Source organism: Drosophila innubila, chromosome X, assembly GCF_004354385.1.
Source record: "Drosophila innubila isolate TH190305 chromosome X, UK_Dinn_1.0, whole genome shotgun sequence".
NCBI classification, from domain to species: domain Eukaryota; kingdom Metazoa; phylum Arthropoda; class Insecta; order Diptera; family Drosophilidae; genus Drosophila; species Drosophila innubila.
In genome coordinates, this window is record NC_047626.1 from 11,887,742 (window position 1) to 11,910,607 (window position 22,866).

The 22,866-nt window shown below is 37.2% G+C and overlaps 1 protein-coding gene across 1 annotated transcript in view; it reads left to right on the top strand.

The window, feature by feature from the left end:
* LOC117786406 (neuronal acetylcholine receptor subunit alpha-7-like) overlaps positions 1-22,866 on the top strand; it is a 137,436-nt gene that overhangs the window by 14,527 nt on the left and 100,043 nt on the right. The window lies entirely within an intron of this gene.

Sequence of the window (22,866 nt, forward strand, 5' to 3'; positions counted from 1 at the left end):
TTGGCGATTTCAGGCATTCATCTTCTCCACCCTTAAACCCCTTCCCTCTTTCTCACCCCCTTGTCGCTCACATTCTTCCAGTTCGCTCGCTGAATGCCTTGTGGCTGTCGTCTTAGAACCGAGATGAGGGCGCCTGTCATTGCACTGCGGAGCATTTTTGACATTTGCATAAGTAGGCAACCTCCAACTCATCCCCATCTGACCCCAGCCCCCGCTCGCCGTCCCTGTCAGCCTTTGTTTGAGGCAGCTAAGGGAGGAGTGGGCAAAAAGAGAGGGTATCTAAGCGTCAAATGAGGAAGTTACTTGCAGTGCCGGAAGACTTCAATGAACAAAACTAAACTACGCAATTTAAGTACAATACAGAGTGGATACAGAATACCTTACAGCCTCTTGCTGTCCCTTTCTCTGTTTGTGTGTACCCGCATAGTAAGCTCATTAAAGTCTTACATACACACACACACACACACAAACACATATACATATATGGATAGAAAGAGAGAAAAACTGCGCGAATTTCATTAAATGTGCAGCATTTGCACGTGTTTTAGAAGGAGCATATCAAGCAGAGGCGTCCCCTGCAAGGGGGGTACTATGGATATGTGCCAAACATTAGCATAAGCATTTTATCCAAAAAGAAAACCGAGCGACAAGCGCACAGTAGCAGGCAAAAAAATAGCTCGAAAAAACTGCTCAAAAAAGCAAAAGCGCAAAAACACTGAATATATACACTGAAAAAAGTAGACCAACTTCTAAAATCAAGAACATTCATCTTAAATATTTTGTTCTTAAAATAAGAACATATTAAGTAGTCGCCAGTTCAAATCCCAATCGTAACAAATTAAAAAGAACTTTTATAAAATTATTAAGACAGAATAAAAATTTTATACATGTAAATCACAATTAAAAAAAAAAAATTATTTATATAAAAAATTTTTTTTTTGGTTTTACTTTTTGATTTTAATTTTAAGAACATTTATTCTTAATATAAGAGCTTGGTCTTACTCAAAATGTTCTCAAAACCAAGATGTGTTTTCTTAATCTAAGAATTGTATGTTCTCGACTCATTTTGTAGACCAAAATTCTTAGTTTTGAGACCAAAATCTTGATTTGAGAACATTTTTTTTTTTATCAGTGTAAGGAGAGCAGAGATCTGTAACAAAAGGCGGGAGTACAAACTGTAACATGGCAACGAACATGATGAAGGAAAGTGGAATTGAGAAAAGGGAAAGGGGATTAGAGAAAAGAGATGGGGGTTGGTAGAGGGGTGAGGGGTGAGGGGAAGTGAAGCGGGAGTGCAGCTCGTATTTAATAAATTATGCAAAGTAACCAAGTTTGTGTTTCCACTGTTTTTTTTTTTTGTGTGCCTGAAATGAATGAAGAGGAAGGGCAAAATAGAAAGAGACAGAGAGAGAGAGAGAGGTAAAGGAAAATGAAAAAGCAAAGCCTGCATGCGCATATTGGTTAGGCGTTGTGGGCGTTATCATGTGGGCATGGCCCACATTCATTGTAAGCTTCATTGGCATAGGCATACGAGAGTTTGGGAACAGCTTTGTTCTTTGTGAATGCATTTCTAATGGATTAAACGCCAGACAAATGGATAGACTAGCGGCTAGGTACTACGATGGCGGGAGATGGGGGGGTGGGGCTTGGGCTTGGGGTTAGGATATACCGCTACTTAGCTGCTTGTCCCGCATTGCAATGCGAGTGCTTCCTTTTATCACGACTGAGTATCCTTTTGGTTTTTATCAACGCAGACAGCTCAAATAGCCTCCTAATGCTTTTCACGCCCCTCGAGTGGCCCCTTCAATGTGAAGGGTCGCTCATAAGTAACCTTTAGATACCCTGTAATACATGGGGATAGCTTCAAAAATGCGCTTATGTCAAAAGAATAACAATCGTTTTGAGTAGACCTTATCAATTAATTTGCCAGCCATATACCCTCTGTAGCATGGCCTACAGGGTATGCAAAAATGGCGGAACTGCTGCAGGAAATGAAGATTGAATTTCCAACTGAAAGGAAGGCTCATCATCATCCACTGATGAAGCGAACGTTGATCAAATTACAAAGTGGCCACTGAATTTGTTTTTGTGGTTATTTCCTTTGAGCCACCAACACCATTGCCACACAGTCAGCACTACCGCCACCACTACCACCACCCCCTCCACCACCACTACATAAACCACACCAAACACCCACCTGAGCTTTGGAAAAAAAGTAGAAGAAAAAAAGAAAATGCTGCCACAGTATTAAATCCTCGTTATTCGCATTGGGGATTACATGCAGTGGCCCATTTAGTGATGCCAAAAAAGTGTTGTAAAACGAAAAATTAAATTGTTTGCAGTTAGGTTCAATGCAGAATTAATTTTCCATTTTCATACGTTAAGAAATTAAGTTGAAACTAAATTGCATAAGTTTTTAATTACTGCATCGATTAGGTTGCCAACTCTATGATTTTCAGACTGCATATCCAATATCTAATCATGAGTAACTCCATATAAGTTATATCTCAGTTTATATCCTATTTATGAGTAAAGGGATGCAAAATAAAATTATTTAATAATGGAACTCTGTTCCAAATTCCATTATCTTATTATTTTCACAAAATTTCTCCAATGCATGAAAGGCTGTATAGCAGTGTTGTAAAACGCACAATTTTAAAGCTTCGAAAACAAAAAAGTATGCTATAGAAAATTTTGATTATATTATAAGTTAACAACTAAACAACTTCAAATTGATGTTCATCGGTTCTTGTTCTGAAACATTAATATGTGTGTGGATGTGAGTGTGTGTGTGATTGACTGTTAAAGTGTGTGTGTATAAATGAAGCGTCACATTTGGCGAACACGAAAGTGAAAAAAGATTCGTTAGCAATGCGAACAAAAAGCAATTTTATATAAATAAACGTAAACGGATATGTAAATAATAAATAAAACACCCATGCTCAAAAATGGCGGTAGTATAAATAAATGACACATACACACACACACGCAGGCAGAAAGAAAAATGTTAAGAGGGGACAGGGGTAGGAGAAGGGAAGTGAGGGATAAATTCAACATGTAAAAAAAAATACCATTGAATGGAAATTTATTTACGATATTTATTGAGCAAGCGAACAGACAGAAAGAATAACAGAGCGAGGGACAGGGGGGAGATGCGGTGCAGCGGCAATGTGAATGAACGACTTGCAAATACCCTCTATGTAGAGCAGAGCCATTAAGCAGACGCACAGTGGGAGAGACAGAGAGAGAGAGAGAGAGAAAAAGAGGAGCAATGACTGCAACACCTGCGAAAAGCAAGTAAATCAACAGTGGGCGTTATTTGTATGTGTCCCAGTTGTATGCCAGTCGGTCGACCACATTTTATGACTGCAGCAGTTACAATTGTACCAGGTAAAATGTGCGTACAATCCAAGCCCTTAATAGTCAATTGATAGATTCTAAGCCATGGAATGCCCTGCAATTGCTGACAGAAGGGAACCCGAAATGCAAAACCATGTTATAGATAAATTTTCAGAAAACAATGCTGCTATTGATCCATGAATCTGAATGTGCTGACAATTTAAAGCGCTTTAGACTTATAGGCTATTTCCACGACTACTCTCATTTGACACATTTGCTCACATTCGAATGTGGCTCATATTTGGCTTTCCACGACCAAATGTGAAACTGTTAAGAAATTTGATATCCACCCAAAGCAAATCAGCTGTGCGGTTTCTGTGCACAAATTATAAAAAGCTGACAATAACAACATTTTAATATTTATTTTGATATTTTAATTGGCCCAAATTTAATGGCTACCGTTTTTATTGAAGAAAACAGCTGGTTAAGGTGATAAATGCTTTTTTCACGAGCTTATCGATAAACATCGATATAAATTCGCCGGGGCGAATGGCAAAAAATCTTCACATTCATTATGAATGAGCCAAAATGATCATTTGGATTTTGAACTGAAATGAAGTCCACACTCGGGCCAAATGATGAAAATGGCGTCGAATGAGCCAAATGTGCTGTCGTTAAAACAGGCTATTATTCTCTTAATATTAAAATTTAAAGATAAATTGTCTGTGGTAATTAAATATCATGCTAGTTTTTCTCATTTTGATTGTATTCGAAAAATTCTGCAAATATCAGAAAATTCTATGAACAAATTTGTAATCACACATATTCCTATTTTAATTGACTTATAAGCAGCTTATTTCTTATGATTATTACAGGGTATAAAGCAACAGCTACTTAATACATATAGTAATGCTATGCCTTCTTTAAAGAGTATTGTAACTTCTGTTAAAATTGTGCTCCTTATAATGTTTTTTTTTTTGGCTAAAAGTCAAACAAATATGCCTGCCTGCTTTCTATGCCAATTACAGGGCATAAAATAACGGCTACAGAAAGCAATTGAAGTATTTGGCCTTTCAACTGCCTCAAAGCATTTTCCGGCAGCCGCCGTCGTCTGGGAAAATTCACATTAAGCATTTTAATGACTGCGGCGTCTTCTTTTGGCCAGGCCAAAAATGTATTCAGAAATGGCTAAGAAAACACCAAGCCGCATAAGTAGCTATAATTTTGCTAATTTCAGCACATACTTTCGCACACACATTTACAAAGAAAGAAAGAAAGAAAGAAAGAGAGAGAGAGAGAGAGAGCGACAGAGAGAAAAAGCTATAAGAGCGATAAAGACAGAGCAAAGTATTTTTGTTGTTAACAAAAGTCAAGGCAATTGGCAAAGGAGTAAAGAGAGAAACCACACATGATATGAGCCGGTGTGTGTGTGTTGGAATTTTGTTTTCTCTTAGTACCAGTTGCTACAATTTCTCTGTCCCAGCGGTCTTTAGTTTGTCTCACAGTGCGTATTAGCAATTAAAATCATAATTAGTGTATGTCACATAAAAGCAGTTGAGTTTATGGCCTTAACTTTTCCACAAATTTGCACTACTTTAGTCTATTTGTAGCTCACCAAAAGCTGTCTCTTTCCCTCGAGCGGTAAATTTGATTAAAGTCACAGTCACTGAGCGATAAAGATGGAGCTAAAGCTACTTAGCCCCAAACATGTTAGAGTGCGTCTGGCTTGCAAATTGAATTAAACAGAGAAACAGGCATATGAAAATCATAAACTTGCAGCCCAGACAACATCAGGCAATAACAGGCCACTTAACTCAACCTGACACTCTGGGCTTATTTTGACTGCTGTGTAAATCCCGTGGGTTAAACCAGAGACAAGCAACGAGTGTGAGAATGGTCGTGAGACTGAGTGAGCGAGTTAAAAAGAAAAACAACGAGTGATAGGTAACTGATTCAAGTAGCGAGTAGTTGGCAACGAGATGCAAGCAACGAGTGATAGACAGCGAGTGAAAGCTAACGAGAACTGAACAACGAGTAGAAGATGAGGAGACAGTATCAACGAGACTCTAATAACCAGGAGTTATACAAGTAGACATAAAGAGCGAGTGCTCGACAGTAACGAGTAATCAATGACTAGAGGCAAACAATGTATAACAAGGAACAAGGCAAAGAGAGATTAAACATACCGAGAGAAAATCAAACAGAAAACGACAACGAGATGTAAAAAACGGTTGGAAACAATGAATTGTAGGCAAAGATAGATAAGCCAACGAGTGATTATAAGCGAGAAAAATATAACGAGTGACACGAGTGACTCGATAATCAATAATTGAGTGACTGCATAAATTCATCGAATAAATATATTTTTAACATACTCAAACATACTTATGTAAGTTTATATCAGCTTAAAAAGTCAACAAATATTTTTATTTTATTCAATAATTGGTGTTATTTTATTTTATATAATTTCATGGCAACTCGAGTGCAGGTAGGAAAATTAATTGATTTTTCAATTTTTCAGCAATTATTTTGCGTAATTTAATTGATTATTTAATGAGTAAAAAAGTATGAAATATGAAATGCTCTAAAGGCTAGCTCGACCTCAATTAAGGACTGGCAACGGTTATTATATGTTATAGAGAAAGTAGTAGAAGCAAAGAAAGCAAAGAAAAAAGGAAGCTGCTGAAACAGCGATTGGCGCGGCTAGTTAACCAACTTGACTGTAGCTCCTGGCCATGGCCAACAGTTGTGGCCTGCCTGGCAATTGAAACTGTTGACTGCAAAACGGAATAAAAAAAAGGGGGGAAAACTGAAAAATAAAACAATTGCAATTGTTAGCCAGCTGCTCGGGGGTTCTGTTTATATTCTTAAAGAGCCAACGGAAAATAAATACATATATACTATTATTTACACTAAGCATACAAATGCAGATACATATGTACATATATAAAATGATGATTTCAGCTTATAGACAGAGCTGGATTGGGCTTACTCCTCTAAATTAGAGCCATTTACATACATATACATACATAGTTCCATTCTATAACCCGTGTAAGCAAATCATATTTGTTATGCATATTTATGCATACATACATACATGTGCCAACATACATTTGCCGAGATATCTCATTCAAGGCAAACAAGAAACCTCATGAATATGAAAATGAATAATTCTGCATTTATGTATATGCAATAGGCACAACCTTTGTATTTACCAATTTCAGCAATACCTTAAAACCAATAAACCATCCTTCGCTCATAAGTTAAAGTTCCAAATTAACATCTGGTTGTAAATCGATTCGGATTGCGATTAACTTGAAGTCGCTCGCGGTCAATAAACAGTGGGAAAAAAGCCTCAGTTGATTATTTAAATGCTCTTTAAAATTCCATATATTATTTAAATTCGCTTTAAAGCGGCTTTTTAAAGGCATTAAATCATAGCGAAAAAAGGTTGCAATTATAAACCACATTCATAAGCATTTCATATGAGTTAAACACTCATTATAAACACATATATTGGAGGACTTTATTAAAAAATAAGCTCTTGTTTTTAAATACACATAATAGAGAAAGTTGCTCAGTGGCATTTCTATTTTAATTTCGTTTACCTTTTAATAAAAGTTAATAAAAGTTTCGATTTACAAATTGCATATGAAATACACCAAGGTGGGAAATTATTGGAGTTTTCTGTTGTATCGAAGCTATTTTGCGATTCATTTAATTAGCATTGAATTAATTGTCAAACATCTATAGCGATAATCAACTTTTCTAGATACAAGTTTAGAATATTGTTAAATTATTCCCTCAATTAAACAAAATTGGCTGAATATATTTTAAACATACATTAAATTTAACCCTAAAGCATATGGACACAATTAAGATAAATCTCGATAAAATACAAATTTACCGTCAAGTTGTCAGCACCGTCAACGTTCAAAGCAATAACTTATTTCAATTGAAAATCAAGATCAAAAACTGAACAAACATTGACACGAAATTAGCAGCAACATAAAATGGATTGAAACAGATCAACAATGTGAGCAAGTGAATGCAATTGAATGCTCAAAGCTGCCCAAATGAATAATGAATGAATAGATGAGTGAGTGAGTGGATGAGTGAGTGAGTGAGTGGATGAGCAAGTGAGTGAATGAATCGAGTAAAGTGAGTGACGTCTGACAAATAGAAAACGGGCTAACATACAACATTTAGCAGCATTAAGCGGAGGTGCCACAATCAATCGGTTGCAACAACGTTAACGTTGCAACGTTAAATGGAAAATCGACTCGTATTTGGCTTAATTGATAGTTTGATTAATTGATTGGCGAATGAATTGTTAATTCAAGAGAAGCAACAACAAATAAATAAAGAAGAGGAGTAGAGAGAAGTAAAATGAAGTGAAGAGAGCAAAAAAATAGCGAGAGGCGACATCTTTTGCACCTTAGTGAAAAATGGCTGGCACATCAAGCTAAACGACAACGGAAACGGAAATGTAAAACCAAAGGCACTCCGCCCCTTACCTAACCAACACTACTCCTCCTTTTCCCTCCCTTCCAACGCTCGAAGAAAGCTTCCACTTTGCTGCTTCACTGACTGTTTGCCCAGCTTGTGGGTCGTGGTCTGATGCTGGGCCAATTAGTCGACTGTCACCGTCACCTGTCAGCGGCAATGACAACAGCAACAACAACAAGCTGAAGCAGAAGAAGAGCGACAACAACAACAACAGCAACAGCAACAACAACTGAGCAACATGCTCAAGTCGAGCGTGGCATTAACTTGGCCCATCTTTTAAAGTAGCGTCTACAGACAAACCGCATGAATACAAATGGGGCCTGCAGCTTCACTTGCAACACAGCACTCGCTGTGTGCAACAGCTACCTGCCACATCATGCTGTCGCCTGCCACACGCCCGCCTTCAGTTTTGTGTCTGCAATTAAAAAATGCCACAGCCAGCAACAAACATAGCTACACAGACAGTGTCACGTGCATACACAGACACATACACACACATGCAGATGCACTCGTTGCTGATGTCACCGTGACAATAATTTCGACAGCCATCAGACAGGCAACTGGCCGCTCAACTGCCCTCGTTGGGGTCAATGACATAAACAGTGGTCGACAAGGCAAAAAGTGCAAGAAATGCGAAAAAAAAATAGGGAAAGAGCAACGAGTAACGAGTAACGGGTAACGATTAATGACTAGCGAGTAAAAAGAAACGAGTATTCAAGTAGAGAACTGTTGACGAGTAATGTGTAACGTGTGTCGAATAAGGAGTAGCGTTTGGCGAGCAACGAGTATGTAAGTAAAGCAACGAGTAGTATATAACGAATCTCAGTTAATCGAGTAAATTATGGAGTAGCTTGTAAAGAGCACAAAGTAAGTGAGTAAAGTAACGATTTAAGTGTAGCAAGAGTCAAGTATGCAAGTAAAGCAACGAGTAACGAACACTTTGTAAGCGAGTAAATTTACAAGTAACTGTGTGTAACGAGTCACAAGTAAGCAAAAATTTAAGGAGTAGCTTGTAACAAGCAACTAGTAAGCGAGCAAAGTAACGAGTAACATATAAGAAAAAACGAGTAAGCAAGTAGGGTAACTAATAGTTTTTAATCGCATAAAGCATAACGTATTCCGGTTACAATCTCCCATCAACTTTGCTTTTTTACGGTTTAGAATTTATCAAAATTCTCTGTATAAATTGGCTATTATATAAGGTGAAATCGATATAACAAGCACATTATTTGATAGCCTAGTCAAATAGGTAAAGCTAATTGGAATTCACGGGTCGAGTAAGTGGATCACAGCAGCGAAAAGTAATTCAAAGCTTTGTGGCTTGCTGTGTTGGCTAATTTGGCTTTGGCACAAGCTGCCAGCAATGATAGTGATTGCCACAGTCAGGGGCACAGAGACTGAGCTTGCCACTGACAACTGGCAACTGGTAACTGGTAACTGACAACTGGCAACAGTGGCAAATTAAATATTTACACGCGGCTCCAATGCGCTGTGGCATTTAAGCTCGCGAGTCGCGACTCTGAACTCGAAGCCTGGCAGTGGGGCAGCAACTGTCGTCATAATCATACGCGAGCAACTTGCAACGCCAAGTTGGCAATAGACACAAGCTGTTGTTGTTGTTGTTGTTGTTGTTGTAGTGACTGTGGTTGTTGCTGGTGTCGGCGGTGTCAGCTGTAAACAGGCAGGTAGAGCTTGCAGCCTGGCAGCATTGAACGTGCAACGTGCAACGTTCAAGCGTCGACTAAATTATGCAGTTGAGGCAAAACACTTGATGTCCTAATGGTGTTTACTTGCCCGCCTATAATGCCGTGAATGGCGGCGATAATGCATTTAAGAGTCGCTCTCTCCATGTTGCAATTGTTGCAAGTTGCAGGAAAAAGCGATTGCCGCAGTACTGCAATTGCAATTTTCTATCTTTCTGTTTATGGTCAACTTATTGGTCCTTATCTTACACCTTCTTTGTGTCTCTCTCTACCTGTCTATTTGTATTACAGTTCCTTTAATATTCAAAAACAGCTACTATTACAAAGATCAATCAACATAAAGAAACAAATTAAATATAATAGCTTGTAAGCTTGTAGTTACAGCATTTTAGAAAAGAAGAAAATCAAGTAACGAGTAGCGAGTATCAAGTCGCGAGAATGGGAAGAATGCGAATGCAGCCAAGAGCTTCTAATGTTCTCAAATCTGCACCCAAATTCTTAAATATTGAGGATCATGTGAGGCAAGAAGCACAACGAGTAAATGTAAAATCATTCGACGATCAGAACTACCAACAACGAGTAGAGAGAAGTACTCACAGAAGTAGATTAACGAGTTGAAGGAGCAGCACTCGTTAGCAGTTAACGAGTAGCTAGTAACGAGAGGTACACGTCCATAATTCTGTTCATAAAGCTGTTATGTAAATTGAGAATTACGGATTGAAAAGAGCAGCATAAAAAGTAACGAGTAATGAGAAAGTCAAACAAGCAAGATTTAAAAGCTTAATTAATAGGAAACTAATCAAATTGCTGACATTGCATTGTCAATTAAGCTCTTAAACGTCATCAAACAAATTGACTGGTATTATTTATGGTTAGTTGAGGAAAAAGGGGTGAGGAGGAAAAAGGAGAGGAAAAGGGGGAAAAGGCTAAGTATAAATGCAAGTGTCGTAGCCCATCAAAGTCAAGCAACTAATTGCAGTTAAAGGCATGAAGCGCAAATGTGATGAGCAGAAAGACAGAGAGAGAGTGACATTGAGAGATAGAGAGAGTAGAGGAGAAGAGGAGATAGAAAGGGGTAGAAACGAGTGACAGACAGATGAAATATGCATGAAGATCGACTGCACTTTTCAACTGATTCGTCGAGCAATTAGCTAAACACTTTTGTCAACTAAAACATAAATTGTTGGCAAGCAACTTAGTTAGTTAGTTAGTATAGCTAAGTATAAGTGCTTATGCTGTGCACTTTATGTATGCCGCTTGTTAGGGAGGGGTAGGGAAGGAAAGGGGAAGGCAGTTGAAATGGGAAATTCACTCTCATGCTCGTCTACTTTCATTGACATCAACTTTGCCCTCTGATATTACAAGCCTTGGGTCGGCTCAATTTAAGTTTTGTCAAAGAGCCATCCATTGTGGCTAAAGAAGTAATAAATTTCGCCTGGGAGCAGTCAAAGGCCCACAAAAAGTACCTCGGAAAGTAACACAGTAGTTGTTGTTGTTAGAGTTAGAGTTGTTGTTGTTAGTTGTGGTTGTTGCATGCACACAAATTCTAATAAAAAGCCAAACGAAAGTAAAGTAAACAGCATTTGGCCTCAAACTGAAACTAAGAGCGAGAGAGCATCAAGAGAGAACGGAGAGAGTGAGAGAGAGGTGTGGGGAGAGCAAACTCAACTCCAATCGTGGCTTGTGGTATGTGTTGACAACTTTGACTCTTTGCTGCCAGCGACAACTCTATAAACAGCAATTTCAACTCTCGTTCGCTCTAAGCATGTGCATCTGCATCTAGAGATGAGCTCGTGATTAAACCTTAAAATTCTCGAAAGACAAAAAAAATTCCGTTTTAGAATCAATAATTTCATTTTCCCAATATAATATCTCATTTCCCCGCACTTTTCATTAAATTAGGTGTATTTAACAAATTTGGTTATCACGACACGACACTCACGACTTTTATAATAATTATGCATCGAAGTAAATATCTAGATCCAGAGGAATAACATTTTTTGAACGAATTGAGTAAAATTTGAATGCAGAATATATTGAGATGCCAAACCATTAAAAAAATGACATACCGCTTGAAAATCGGTAACGCTTTGTCAAAGTTATGACACTTCGAAGTTGCTCAAGCCTCTGACCTAGAAATTTTTACAAGCTAATATATTTCCTTATGACTTTTTACAAAAAAATGAAAGGTCTCAGAATCATGTTTTACAGTGTTGTTTTACACTAACTACGATATAAGGAGTTGATTAAGAGTAAAAACTTGAGATTTAAAATTTCATTTTTCAAAATTTCAAAGGTAGGACCCAATGGTATTAAAATCTATACCCATATCTGGAGGGAATTTTTTTTTTTTACCAAATAAATTAACTTAAAATGCAGAATGAATTAAGAGGCCAAACCATGATCAAAATGATATTTCGCTTTAAAATCGGCTAAGTTTTTACAAAGCTATGAAAGTTTGAAGTTAGTCAAATCTTTGACTTGGCAACTTTACAAGTCAAAATTTTTGTCCGATTTGACATGATTTTTTACGAAAAAATGAAACGTCTCAAAATCAAATTTAAAGTGTTGTTTTATACTAATTACGCTATAAGGAGTTGATTAAAAGTAAAAACTTGAGATTTAAAATTTTCATTTTTCAAAATTTCAAAGGGGGGACCCTTAGCTTTAAAATCAAAAACATGATCTGGAGGAAAATAATTTTTTTTACAAAAATAATTAAATTTGAATGCAGAATGAATTAAAAGGTCAAACCAAGATCAAAATGACATTCCGCTTGAAAATCGGTCTAAGTTTGACAAAACTATGAAAGTTTGAAGTTGGTCGAACCTTTGACCTAGCAACTTTACAAGTCAAAATTTTTGTTCGATTTGACATGATTTTTTACAGAAAAATGAAAGGTCTCAGAATCATGTTTAAAGTGTTGTTTTATACTAATTACGCTATAAGGAGTCGATTAAAAGTGAAAACTTGAGATTTAAAATTTTCATTTTTCAAAATTTCAAAGGGGGGACCCTTATCATCAACAAAGAACCATGGTTCGATAGTCGAAAAATAATAAAATTTTCTAAATTAAAAAATTTTAAATGCAGTATGAATTAAAAGACTGAATTATGATCAAAATGGCAGTCCGATTGAAAATCGGGTCAGTTTTCATCAAGTTATGACAGTTGGAAGTTTGTCAACTCTTCGGTTTTCTGTTCTTGAAAGAGAATTAATTTCGGTTACAGTTTCAGTTCCGATTCAGTTGAGTTAACGGTTCCGATACCGGCTACGGTGTTATTCCCTGGTCTTATTTGAGTATATTATATAATTTAATTTCGTATCATTTGTCCTATTCTTTTTGTTTGCCAATTGTAACAGTAAAGTTTAGTTTTAACCTCACTTAACTCGTGTCACGAGTTTTTAATCGCATGCGCCTCACGCAATCATCGCAAATGCGCCTAACATGGAAAAACATTGTGGGCAGCACTTCAAATGTTTTGTCGGGCAGTGGAAAATGTGCGAAAAGGGATAGGAAAGTGGTGGGCTAAGGGTCATGTGGTGTGGTGTGTGGGCAGAGAGGGGACCTTAGGGCGGTTGCAACAGCTGCAACAAGGCAGTGGCAACGCAGAGCAACATTTTACAAAAATTGATTCCGTGCGATTGCGATGATTGCCACAAGAGCAGCTGAACACGCCCACATACAAACGTGCCACAGGCGGAGGCACAGAGAGAGAGAGAGAGAGAGGGAGTGAGAGAGGTAACGTAAGGGTGAGAGAGAGGCAGAGAGAGCGGGGACAGTTGCACAAAGCTAACCAGCGACCATGCTTAACATTCTCACAATCCTCTGCGATTGTCGCCCTCTCCCACATTCTTCCTCTTCCTTCCCCCCTATCACTCGCCCCTGTTACCCCTTCCCTAGTCTACCCACTCGGCTTCCTCTTCGGCAACCACTCAACCATCGATCAAAACTTGCAAAACGTCGCTCATAACAAAACGAAATTGAGCGTAGATTTTTCCCTCGTTGATTTTAATTCTTTTTTTTTCGTTGCCCATTCGCCCACATTCAACTTGTGGGCGTGACAAGGAAGTCGGGGAGGGGGATGAAAGACAAAAAAGGGGGCTTCAATGGCGAAATTTGTTGCAATATTCGCAATTTGAATTGGAAATGTGCTGCAGGCGTTGCATGTTTGCGTAAGTGCCACATTGCTACTGTGCCACAGTCACAGTCACAGCCACAGCCACAGCCACAGCACGTGTGTGGCAGCCTTTATCTGCCTGCCCCTGCCGCTGTCTATGAGTGTGAGAGATGTGTGTGTGTATGTGTGTGTGTGCGTGTCTGAATATATCAAGATAAGCGACATTTAACGCATTTGCCACACGCTTTTCACGATGCAAAGTGCCCCCTCCCTTGTCACCTTGCCCCAATTTTCCCTCTCCCTCTCCCTCACTCTTTCTCTTTCTTTGTCTACCCCAATGTGCATGAGTGTATGAGTGTGTATGAGTATTTAGTGCTACTAGTAGTGTCAAGTTTTAAGCTTGTTACTCTATTTGCCACAGCTGATAAATTACAATAAAATCAAAACTGAACACAAAAAAAAATCATGTTGCAATGCAAAAAAAAAATGTTCAAATTTAAACGAAATGAAATATTTTCAGTTAGAATTGCGAATTCCAGATGTGATTGGAAATTTCAGCATATTCACATAACTGATGTACAGTATAGCTTCGCTAAGTGGAACGTTTATGCTAAGAGACTCTAGAGCTTAAATTTTTATTACAAATTCTTAGAGTTCTCTCAGTTGACAGTGTTTTTTTGGGTGACATTTAAAGTAACCACTAACCACATTTCAAACTTACGAATACTAAACCCAGAGCAATCAGGCTATTTGTCTATAAAAGAGCTGCATTTCCAGTAAGTTATCGATTAAATCGAAGCATAAAATTAATTAAATATCATGTCATATATGTATGTGTACTGTATGGGCATTTCCATGACATTTTCCATTCCCCATACACCCCATAAGTGCCACACCCATTTGCACACACACACGCAAATGTAGTTATCGTTATAAGCTGTCGAATCGCAAGCACTCGATTACTCGATTACATGCCAAATGCAATTTCAATAAGTTCTGTCAAGCGGTTTTTGCCCATAGACCCAAAGTCAAACTTGTTGTCTGCCTTTCTCCCTCTCACACTTTTTCTTTCTCTTTCTTACTCTCTCTCTCTCTCTCTTACTCTCACTCTCTGCCTTTTTGTGTTGGGAATGTAATTGTTACACACATTCCATACACATGTGGTTCTGTTGTCGTCCTTCGGTTTCTGCGGCTTCTGTGTTGCTTGCATAACTCATACGCCGCGTATGACAGACGCGCATTTTGTGTTGCATTGTCCTGGCAATTGGCGGCAGCTGCTGTCAGCGAGTTCTTCTTAAAATGCAGCCACATCAGCCGCATAAACATGTTGGCATTGCTCTTGAAATGTTGCACACCCGCATCTATCTGCGACTTGCCACCTGTCTATCCCTTAACCTGTATCTCATCATCTCTTTCTCTCTCTCTCACTTTATCTTTCTTTATACACTTGATGCTTAAAGTGAAGAGAAGTATAATAAAATTGTGACAATCTATGTAACAAGTAGAAAAAGGCATTTCGATTATCGGGACATTAAATACCATAAGAGCTACAGCTACAAAATTTTGGTGAATGTCGTCGAATGTGACATTCGTACGCATTCAAAGTGAAAAAAAAACATATGCCAAAACATTTTTGAATGTTGACAATAGGCGATATATGCAGCCAATGATTAGCACTGTAATTGGTCTTAAGGTTGATTTTGGTCAATGATTCTTTTTCATGAAAATAACAAAAAACAAATGCATTCGCATGCGACTCAAAATAGAAGTCGTTCTCGCGACGAACAGTTCAAGCACAGATTTCAGCGAAACCTGCGGGAATATTTTAATGCGACTTTAAAATGTTGTGCATTGATGCATCTTAATATTGTCTTTTATTTGATTCAAAACTATTAAGTAGTTTGTTTTTTATTTAACTCCAATCACATTCGCACGCAACATGTCGCACGCGACATTTTGTTCCATCATGTTTTTTATGTTTTTTGTTTACTTCGTATAATTTATATTTTAACTTTTTAAGTGAGTAAGAAGCTTTATTACTAGAATTGAAGTGGTCATTTTTTATTCATTTACATTAAATGTTTGTTCCTAATGGAAAGATATCGTCAAAAAATCATTATAATACAAGCACTTCATTTTAGAAGACAACTTTTGGCCAGACAGGCAAAAATTTGGAAAAACTTAATTTATTCAAAGGTGCAGTTGGTATGTTCAAGCTTCATTAGCTAATTAATGTGTAAAATGTTTAAATATGTTGCTTGAAAATGTTTCTGGAAGAAAGTTTTACAAGTTGTGAGTTTTTGATCAACTTTAAGTTTTTGGCTGCGGTTGACATTTCTGGAGAATTGTCCATATATTGAATGTCAATTAACGAGTATTTCTTTGTCGAGCTCACTTGACAATAGTATTCTCTGTGTTACTCTCTCATTCCCCATATGTTATTCGTTTGCAGCGTCGCACATAAATCAAGCGAATTTCATTATGCCTCGTAATTAAAACTGCTCAGTCTGATGTTGATGTCGTTGATGTCGTTGTTGTTGTTGTTGTTGATGGTGTTGTTGGTGTCACCGTTGTCCGTTGACTTCTCGTGACTGTAGTCTTGGTAAATAGCTTTTAATATTCACTCGCCATTCGCCATTTGCCATTTGCCATCCGCCTTCATTATTATTTTTATTGCTCCGGCGAGCATTTAAAATAATGAAGCACAACAACTTGCCGCTTTTACCAAGTGCAACTCGTTTTATTATGGCCAGCGGGAGCAAAGAGTGCGAGGAGCGAGGAAAAGTGTGTGGAAAATGACCATACAAATATAAAAATTATGCTGTACTTACTTGTCGTCCTTTTTTGCGGCCGATTTTTCGGTAGAACTGTTGACTTAAATGTGACCGCTGTGTTGAGGCAACAGGATAAGAGTCTGACAGCATTCACTTCACTGTGCACTGTCTACAGTGAGTGCAAAAAGGCAACGAAAACGTCAGCGACAGTGCGAAATATATTGAAATTGAATTGTTTGTATGATGAATTTTCTGAAGATGATGAAAATGTGTGAGAAGGAGAGACAAAAGCACAGATTACCTGAGCAAGAGAGAGAACTGACAAAAATTGTGAAACATGAGAATGATAAAGTGAAAAACAAGCCAAAAGAAAAAAAGATTAATAGAGAAAAATAGTTAGATAAAATTATAGATAGATATAGAAAGAATGGAAGAGAGAGGCGTAATAAGAAAGAAAGATGAGGAGTAAGTTAAACTCAATATGCCAGTAGTATTAAGTGGGAGTGAGAAAGAGAGAGAGAGAGAGAGAGAGAGAGAGAGAGCGATTAAGAGAAAAAGTCAGTATAAGAGTGGGATAGATAGAGACAGAGATATAAAGTATTAAATTCAGTGCAAAATAGAGGAAAATAAAAAAAAAGGATAAGGTAATAAAATAGATCTATAGATGGAAAGGTTACAGATAGAACTAGCTACAGAGAAAGAAAAAAAGAGAGAAATGAAAAGAAATGGTAAAGTGAAGGAGAGATAAAGAAAAGGCGGGAGAAAGAGATAATTGAAATTAAGTAAGGCTCATAAAAGAAATAAACTAGAACTAGTCGGAGAGATTGATGGAAATTTAAGACAGAAAGCAACAACAACAATTTCTAGAAGAAAAAAAAATGAAAACTGTCTGTCATAATTTTTACAAGGAGAAGTAAAGCAACACTGGTGCCAGCTTACATTCGTATTCTCACTTGTAATGAAATTACAATAAATTGACATTTAATTTTTAAATCAAGTTTATAGGTTACCCTTAATGCAAGTGCTTGCCTGTGTTATTCAAAGCGAGTGTTGACTGTCAAGGCGATTTGCAAGATTTTTAAAAACGCATTTGTAGTAGTTGTATATACATATCTGAATATATATATGTGCATATTTTTGGGTTAATAACATTATCAATGTCATCAGGTTAACTTTATGCGGGTTCTTTTTACTCTCCAAAACTTTTGCGTATACGTTCTGTGTGTGCGTGTGTGTGTGCTGTAATGTTCTTCTTCGACCTATGGGCGATAAGCGTGCATGTGTGTGTGTGTGAGTGTGTAAAACTGTATAAAACTTTTCCAATTTGTCCTCTGTGCATGTCTTTCAAGTGTAACGAGCAACGCTGTGAGAAAACAACAACGACAACAATGAAAATAGCATTGGCAACGGCCAGCAAAGAAAATTAAAATAAAATTCGTCTGCATATTTATGGCGCTGAGTGTAGCGTAAGAGAACAACAACAGTAAAAAGTTGCCGCTTACGCGTGAGCAACTGCAAAAAGAAAAAAACATTTGTCGATGCAGGCGATGCAGAGAAAGAGATAGGGAGGAAGAGAGTAAGCGAACGTGGTGGGGGGAGGGGAGGTAGTATGGGGAAAAAAAACAGCGAAAATTGTGAGAAAATGATGCAGAATGGCAACGTGTGGCACAAATAAACCAGACGACGACAACAAAATGCAAGTGCCCCAGAGTTTTTCGAGTGCAGCGTGGAACAGGAACAACAACAACAACAACAACAACAGCAGCAGCAGCAGCAGACAGGAGCTGCGGTACAACTATCGCAGCTTCCGCTTTATCAACACCCCGAACTTCCGCTGCAGACGGCAGCAGGTCAAAGGGTGCCAGAGGTTCGCAGATTGTAAAAACAAAATAATAGCAAAAAAAAAAAAAATAATAAAAAAATATCCAAAATAAACAAAACTCAACAAAAACTGAACTGAACTGAACTGAACCCAGCGGACATTGTCGCCGCTGCAGTTTCGCCGGGCACAACGCGGCGTATGAGTAACTTTTTGTTTTTTCGGCATTTTTCATTTATTGTTGCTCGCTCGCCGCAGAATCTTTTGCCGCAGTTTTGTGCCACGGGCCATTGAACTCGCCCTAGCTCCAAACCCGGAATTTTGTAAACGCTAACCCACAAAAACAAAAAATTGGATAGAAAATGAATAGAGTGAAAATCTCGAAAGCACATTACGCATACGCAACGTAGAGCGTGTGCCAAAATTTTAGCTTAATGCTGTTCATTCAAAAAAAAAAATAGCAACATTAAAGAATGAAAATTACATAAATATAGAAATTAATAATAATAAAAGAAAAGAGAGAGAACGCACATTACGCATACGCAACGTAGAGCGAAAGAAAGGACTAGAAGTTGGCTTATTGCTGTTGAATAAAAAAAATAGATAAATGTACAAATAAGAGTATGGAAAATAAAATAAAAATGGATGAGAAAAGAAACAACATAGCGTTGAATGCTAGGCAATTGAACATTAAAATTTTATGTGCAATAATAATAACAAAAAAAAATAAAATTAATTTAAAGCTATAAACAGTACTTTTATATTTGTTTATAACTTCTTCAAATTAATCTGCAGATTAGAGTACTATTTTTATAAATAAATTAATATGTGTTCGGCAACTAATTGAAGTAGGAGAGCGAGAGAAAGGAAGAGTTAGACTCGATCAATTTGTATAATTAAGTTAGCTTTAATTTTTGGTCGCCAAATTAGAAATATCCAGTTAAACGTTTCATCCACAGAACGCGGTCTGAAAGATAACAGCGTGCGGTTCTACAGAGAGTGAGATGGGGAGTGTGAGGGAGGGAGAGAGACAGAGTGGGACAGAGTGGGAGCCACAAAACCACACAAACCGCCAACAGCCTCACCTCAGTTGGTATGCGGGCTACATTGAAATTGGCCAACGTTGGCGTTGATGTTGCTAATAATTTTGCCACGGCTTTTAGTCCTCGCTGAGAGACTCTCTCTCTCTCTCTCTCTCTCTCTCTCTCTGTACCACTCCATTGCCGCAACCTGCACGCTCCCCTTTGCCTGACCCAATGCCTATGCCTTGGTCGGACTACGGAATATCAAAAGCGTACTCCGGACTATGGACTACTGAGAAGGCATTTTACGTGTATCAGAATCAGTGAACGCATAAATCAAAACAAGGAAGCGCCCTTGCCACATTGCCACTCCTGCTGTTGCTGTTGCTGTTGCAGCCTCAGCAACAGCGACTCTTCTGTGTAACCCAACCACCGCCACAACTTGCCCCACTTCTCCGTGTTCTTCCCTTAAACCACGTTGATATGCTATCGGGTTTTCGCTTAAGCACATTTACAAATTTAATACAATGCATACAACAACTATAACAAACTGTATAAAACAGTTTAAAGTTCTCATACATTTTTATGTTAACAGTTTCATTAACATGTGCTTAACATATTGTTATTTAACATACTTTATATAAATAATCTTTCAGTGATAACATTTCTACAACATTATCTTGTTCTACTGACTTGAAATCTTAACAGTTGAGAGTGCCTTTACATACAACAAAAATAACAAATTCTATATTACAGTTTAAAGTTCACAAACATTTTTATGTTAACAGTGTCAATAACATCTGCTTATCATACTTTATATAAATAACTTTTTAGTGATAACATTTCTTGTTCTACTGATTTAAAAAGTTAATAGTTGACAGTGCCTTAACATACAACAAAAATAAAAAATTCTATATAACAGTTTAAAGTTCATAAACATTTTTATATTAACATTTTCAATAACATGTGCATAACATACTTTATTTAAATAACTTTTCAGTGATAACATTTCTACAACATTGTCTTGTTCTACTGACTTGAAAAGTAAAAATTTGAGAGTGTCTTTACATTACGTATTCCTATATAACACTTTTTTCAATCCAATTATCTAATTTATTAACATTGCAGTTGCATTGACAATTGAGAGCGCATTTTAATAACTTACATAAGAGCTCATTTTAAAAGAATTACGTTAACAGTTGAGGATTATTATGAGTCGCTTTTTCTACATCAAGTTCACTTGACTGGCAAATTCCAGCTAAAAGTTAAGAGTCCAATTACACAACATATGAGACTTTATGCAAAAGGCTCTTCAATTACGAGAAATGCAATAAGAATATAACATATATTAATCTCGTTCCAAGGAAGCTATTTAATATGAAGATGAAAATATGTGTGTGCTAACAGACAGTTATTAAATCACTTGAGTTTTCCATTTCTCTCTCATATTTTGTGCTTTTGTTGGAAGGGGCGTGTCAAGAAGCTGATGCCATAGCCATTGCCGTTGGCGTCCCTTCCCCTCCCCTCCTTGCAGCTGTCCAGCTGTCACAAATGCGCATTTTGGTGCATTTTTTATGGCGACGGAGAGTGTACTTAAAATCTAACCAAAAGCACGGCACGTACTCGCAGTATTCCCCAACTGTGCCTGTCAGCTGCTTTTACTGTTACTCCAACTCCAACTCCAACGCCAACTCCGGATACAACGGGGCTGCGGCATGTGCCACAAAGTATAAGCACAAGCGGCATTTGAAGCGATTTACCTAAAAGCGCGCGTCGAGGCCGCTTGCATCGACATCCCCCTTTCCCCTTTCCCCTTTCCACTGTTTAACCCATTCAGAATATGCAACAATCTTTTACAAAAATAACTATAAACTAGTCGGCCGGTGCTACAGTCGAGCAGACTCGACTGTCGGCGACCCCGTACTTATTATGGCAAAAACTAATAATAGAAAAAATTAAAAAATATTTAGTAAACTTAAATGCATATTCTATCGTATTGGTTACAATGTCTCATAAAACATAAAAGATTTTCATACTAAGACTTGATTTTCGCCCGATCGGTCCTATGACAGCTATATGAAATAGTGGTCCGATTTGAATTTACTTTGGACAGGTTATATAAAACCAAGTCATATGCTTATTGTATCAGTGTGGTTACGATATCTCATTAAACAAAAAAGTTTTTCATACTAAAACTTGATTTTCGACCGATTGTTCCTATAGGCGCTATAAGATATAGGGGTCCGATTCAAAAAAAAAAAAAAGCAACTTGATCTGCTTGCAATATAGAGGAACCTACATACCAAGTTTGGTGTCTCTATCTCTTATAGTCTCTGAGATCTAGGCGCTCATACAGACGGACAGACAGACGGACAGACAGACGGACAGACGGACATTGCTATATCGACTCGGCTGTTGTTGCTGATCAATAATATATATACTTTATAGGGTCTGCCACGCCTCCTTCTGCCTGTTACGCACATATTCGTTAAAACAAACCCAATAGACCCCTGTACTTTTTTTAAGTACAGGGTCTAAAAACAAAAAGCAAATGTTATCTTCGGCACACCGTGAACTTGATACCCTTGGAGAGCCATATTTGTCATTTTCGACTTTCATTTAAATCGAAACCCAGATCTAAGGGGAAATTGTTTTTTTTTTGTAACGAAATAAATTAAATTTGAAATTAAAAATGAACTGAGAAGCCAAAATGGGACTTTTCTTAAAAATAGCTCCAGTTTTGACAAAGGTATAAAGGTTTGAAGTTGGTCATATTTAAAAACTAGTCAATTTTTTTTTATTTTTTTATATAACGCAAACACAAATCAGTTACTTTGAGGCTCATCAGTAAAAATATAGTATAAAAAAATACAACTACTTGCTTCAAATCTTGTTAAGAAACTTCAGCAGACAAAGTGACATACTGTAATTAAGAAACATCGACTCACAGATGCCCTGTAATTAACTCAAAGCTATAGAATTTTTTATTATGCTTAGTTAATAAGCTGGAAAGCAGACAAATATGGAATTTTTTTCCAATTTCAAAGTAAATTTCACAAAATCTGTGTGAATATTTTTCATAAACATAAAAAAGAAAATTGGGCAAGTCTTCTGTCGCTTTTCAAAATTACAATGGTAATTTTGATTCGATTTGAATGTTAGAAATGTTATTCAAATTGTTAATAGACTTGAAAATAATTTTTTAAAATTACAATGGAAATTTTGATTCGATTTGAATGTTAGAAATTTTATTCAATTTGTTAATAGACTTGAAAATAATTTTTTAAAATTACAATGGTAATTTTGATTCGATTTAAAGTAAAGAAATTTTATTCAAATTTTTAATAGACTTGACAATAAATTTTATGTACTTCATTGACTGTCAGCAAGTGCTTTATAGGGTATACAAAAGTTATGTTGATGCCTGTCGAGCGGGATGAAGATAAAATCGTCGAGTTTACCGAAAGCAAAGCACATTTTGGCAAACCGAAGTTGTTGCTTAAGGTGGGCAGAGAGGGGAGAGCTGAGGGGAATAGATAGCTTGAGGTGGAGAGGAGATGCAGGGGAAATAGGGACGTG